Genomic DNA, 5,370 nt, shown 5'->3' on the forward strand with positions numbered 1-5,370 from the left:
ATTAAATGTTATTAGCCGTTTGTACCAACTGTGCCCGGGTTGACCCAGCGTAAAAATATGAGAAAAGTGCGTAAGTACATAACTTGGTAACGATGTAGCTTTCTAATATAAAGTTGAAAGAATTATTTCATGCGAAGGCCCTTTTTAGTAAAATCGTAAAAAACAAACTATATACAATCTCTTTTATAAAACTTATTAGTTTATACAGTTGAGAAAATAAGTAGCGATGCACAAACATTTTTATTTAAATCGAAATTAATCTTATACAGACAAGTGTCCTATTTATTTTATAATATTTAGGTAATCATCAATTATTGTAATCAGCGTGAGTATTCAGTATTTATTATTATTTAATACGGCATATTTGCATATATTTTCATCATGCATTTCATCATCATAAAAATACATTTGCACGTCTTTTCAAATCCCTTCTTAAAACTCACATTTTATAAGGCACTAGCGGTCCGCCCCGGCATCGCCCGTGGTACATATTTACGTTTTCTCTACATAAGAACCATGCTAGTACTTCAAGGAATATAATAAAAAAAGAATTATCGAAATCGGTCCACCTATTCACACGTGATGCCGTGACAACGCGAAACAGGTTTCATTTTTATTGTATAGATTTTACAGTGACTATACATTTACCCTTATTAAACTCATACTTGTGATTCACGTAACATAGCTCAAGGAGAAATAAAATTTCACAAAATAAACCCAATTTTGTATCAAACGCCCTAGCATGTCAGAGTTAGAATAAATTGAAATGTGGCTTGTCGGTCTACCTTCACGTCGTTACAGTTTCAGAGAAACTTTTCGCCACATCAAATATTTATATGAAATGCTCTTAATGTTGTAGGCTGAAATACCTGTAAGAAAACATTTTCAAGTGAAGCTTTTAAAAGTTAAACAGTAATATTTCTAATTGGTTCTTTAAATTTTTTATCTCTCTGTTAAATGTTATTAAAACATATTATATTTATATCAATATTTATATAATTTTTTTAATGTAATCAGGGCATTTTCGATAATTACCAAATAAAGGAAATTATTTTACTTGTATCCTTCCCTGACGTTACGACTTATAAACGTCAATTCAAATAAAACAACACAACAAAGAAATTTTTAATCTGTATTCTATAATTTATTCAGTGTCGAAGTTGACATGTCTAACAAAGGCTTCGAGTAGGCTTAGTGATTGAAAGACCTTCATTGTAGTGCTATGAGTGATCACACTTCGAGATAAAACACATTTGAGTGGGCAAGGTGGTTTTTGTTGTTTTCTTTTATATTAAACGAGAATTGAAAGAAAATGTCGTGTGGATAAGCGTGATTTTAAGGAACCAATAAAGTATTCATATATATTATTTAGCTTCGCCAGTTTCACCTGCGGAAAATGGTAAGTATAAAAATAAAAATTTCAACGTAATATTATGTCGCCTATATATTTTGTATTAATATATGAACATAATATTAAATTAATTTTTATTACCTATAGATATATCTACATAGTATACATATAAACTTGAATAATGAATATATCTACTACAATCGCTTAGCTTATATAAATTACTAGCGGTCCGCCCAGTCTTCGCCCGTGGTATGTACATATTTACGTTTTCTCTACATAAAAACCATCCTCGTACTTCAAGAAATATAATAAAAAAAGAATTATCGAAATCGGTTCAGCCGTTCTCGAGTTATGCGCTTACCAACACATTTTGCGATTCATTTTTATATATAAGACTAGCGGTCCGCCCCGGCTTCGCCCGTGGTACATAATATTTACGTTTTCTCTACATAAAAACCATCCTCATACTTCAAGGAATATATAATAAAAAAAGAATTATCGAAATCGGTTCAGCCGTTCTCGAGTTATGCGCTTACCAACACATTTTGCGATTCATTTTTATATATAAGATAGATATATCTACATAGTATATAAACTTTATAATTTACATAAGCTAAGCGATTGTAGTAGCTATTTACTAAAAATATGATTTATTATATAAAAGAAGTTGTTTTTAATAACACTGCTTTATGATCCGCCTAGACAAGTGCAATTAGGATAATACTTGGAATGTATACATTTTCCTACAGCTTGTTTAAATTTATGCTAAGATTATGGCAATAAGCTTCATGCAACTATAAAACCGTAGGAAGTTGAAAATTATGGATACTGCATCTTCATCTCCTTTAACTAATGTAGATGTTATTTATTACGAAGATAGAAGCCAAAATTTTCATCTCTACTGAATATCTAACACTTATATTTCTGCTTATAAAAAACTTGACTAATAGTATCTTTTTCTACTGTAAAAAAATAATTTTACGTCAGTAGTAAAAATGCGTATTAATTTTAATCCCAATTTTTCTAAAGGTTTGTACGTACTTCGTAGCAGTCATAAAAAACGTCTGGAATAACTTTGATAAATCTTTGTTCAGGTTGTATTACAAGTAAAGAACACAGTAGGTACCTAAAGGACGCTACTTCTGCGTAATGTAGAATAAGGGTTGCCTGCAATAAATTTTCATCTACACAGTCGTTACACCATGGGCAGCGTTAGCCCAACAAATGATCGTCAACACAGAACAGTAAATCGTCAATGTTTGCCGCCATCACGGCGATTGTAAAAAAACATCTAAAGAAGGCCGATCATAGACATTTAAAGCTCTTTAAACTATCGTGATTGTCTCTATCGCCCAACGCTGCCCATTATGTACAGAGACCATTTCACAAATATATATTTTCACAATCAACACTTCTAATCTTAAAATAATCCCCTTAAATAACACAATAATTGTACAATAAAGAGGTATCTAATTCCTCTTTACGTGATCCTTCTATTCGCGTTATACGAGGTTAAAGCCCTTGAGAGCTATCCATTTTGCTCATTTACTTTGTTGATTTCCATCTTAGATTTCCATTTATTTTTAAAACCATCGCGTGCACAAAGAAAACCGTTTTATGACCGATTATTGATTATCTGTCTATTGAATGTATTAGGGTTTTTATTTGTTTGTAAAGATAAAATAATTTACGAGTTCTCTGCCTTATTGAGACGGTATTAAAATTTTAAAATTACATTTTCAAGACAAATACATTATATGCACATAAGTACAGAAGTAATGCCTCCAATTTCATCAGTAATATTATGATAAACAGATTTGAAAGAGCCTATGTTGCTCTCGCACTTGACCGCTTTTCCATAAAGCTAGATTCTCATTAGATAGGCTTCAATATTAATTAACAAATGACAATAGTTTTCAATTACATTCCGCTCCACTGAACAATGCAACACAAATTCTCATCTGAATGAAGCCTAGTGTTAATTTGGATTAAATCCTTTACAAAACGATTTGCATTGTCGACGATATTCAGTTTAAAAACTCTTGCTATTCGCAGATATCTTAACTTTGTTTTTTCATTTTGTTTACAGAAACAATTAGAGCTTTTCGAGATTTTATAAAATGACAGTTTTAAAGTAGTTGTGCTTTAAGTAAAATGTTTTAAAGTAGTTGTATTAAAGTAAAATGTTCAAAGAATAATTGGTATTTTACAACAACAGTACTATTTTGCGAAGGAGATTGTTTTCATTGTTCTTTTGCATTCTTACCCCATAATAGGTTAAACAAATACATGAAATATAAATAAGTCCATAATTAAATGACACATTCATCTCATTCATATACAGCATTGTTTTTGCTATTGTCTTAAAATCCTTAACACACAAGAATTATCGGTGTATGAAAACGACTGTAAGATGAAATATTTCTTGTAATGAAGGTGGATGACCGAAGCGTGACCCTAATCGTCTCGAAATTCAACCCTAATTTGTGACATTTAAAATTTAAATACCACCACGCAAATATAAACGAGTTCAAATTTAAAACGATTGTCGGTTTGTTGTGCCATTTATAAAATATAAAACACATATAAAGGGTATTTTGTATTGTGCTCAGCGACGTCATATTTTGCTCTATATATAACTTAAAATGTATAAATTTAGATTTTATATTGCTGTATAGGTGTATAATAAACTAGCCTTCCATTCGCGGATTCGTCCGCATCGCCTAAAAATTAGTCAATTTAAACCTCTAGGTGCAAGCACCTTAAGATGCGGTGAAAACAGAAAGAAAATGGGTGTACGTATTTTTTGAATTAATCACGAATAAAACTACAGACTCGAAGGAGGACTGCTATTTAATTTAAAGAACATAGTAATTACCTACTCAATGAACAATCAATGAAAAAAAAATATTTATAACCCCGTGTTATTTATACCTATGATATTATGTAGTTTCTCTAAAATATTAATGTAAGAAGTGTATGTTTTCACATCAAATATTTAAAAAACCTGTTAGGTATTCTTATTCATAATATAATAATTATTATGCATCTCTAGCATTGTAATAACAACAAACTTTCCTCGTTTGTTAGAATTATCCTTTAGCTGTAGCGCAAAGCAAAAAGCGAAAATTAATTATAAAAGCACTTATAGTTTAAATAAAATTATAAAAGCAGCAATTTAATATTTTTAAGGAAGAAACTATTTCGAATATATGCAGTTGTATGTGACACAACATATAAAAAAAATGTGTACGTGTATTAGTGTACACACGTAAGAAGTGAAACTTCTTTATGACCCTATTTTTCAAAAAAATAATTTACTATATGCAACTTTACAGAAATACGTCGAATCACGCGTGGTAGGGATAAGAAAAAGATGGCGCGTAACGGAAAAATGTCACGCGTAACGAAAAAATGTTTCACTAAATTTTTTTCCAACCCCGATAAAGAAGTTTCACTTCAATAAAGCCACTTGATATATTTGTTTGTCTATTATGAGACTATATCAATGATTCAATTTAACATTGCAGGAAGCATATATGATAAAAAATAATATCACTATTCTAACAAAAACAAAATAATATATTTGTGCGAGCAAAAGCGCGCAGACAACAGAAATAAATTTCTAAAACTTTATTGTTCCGTAACTAACTGCTTACAGTAACGAAGACAGAGAGCCTCTAGATAAAGGAAAAATATTTAATTTTTTATCTTTATGTGCAAACGGCCAGTATTTTATAGTGCTACGAAATTATTTTTTTCCGTACTAGGCAGTCTTATTCTTAAGAATTAGGTACGTTTGTAAGATTTAAATTAAACATTTATTGTTAATCCTAATATATTTATTTTTCATTTTTATTTACGTTTGGTAGTTACCAGTCAGTAGTTACTGAGCTTTAAAATAAAAATTTCACTAAATACCTACTATTGAACGACGATGCATGAAAATTTTCATTGTAACGTCAAAATAAGTTTATTTTGGTGAATTAAAATGTTAATTTCTAAAAATATAATTCGAT

This window comes from Colias eurytheme, chromosome 22 (genome assembly GCF_061535395.1).
Source record: "Colias eurytheme isolate Ceu_HAF_F1 chromosome 22, ilColEury1 Martin Lab GWU primary, whole genome shotgun sequence".
Taxonomy (NCBI): domain Eukaryota; kingdom Metazoa; phylum Arthropoda; class Insecta; order Lepidoptera; family Pieridae; genus Colias; species Colias eurytheme.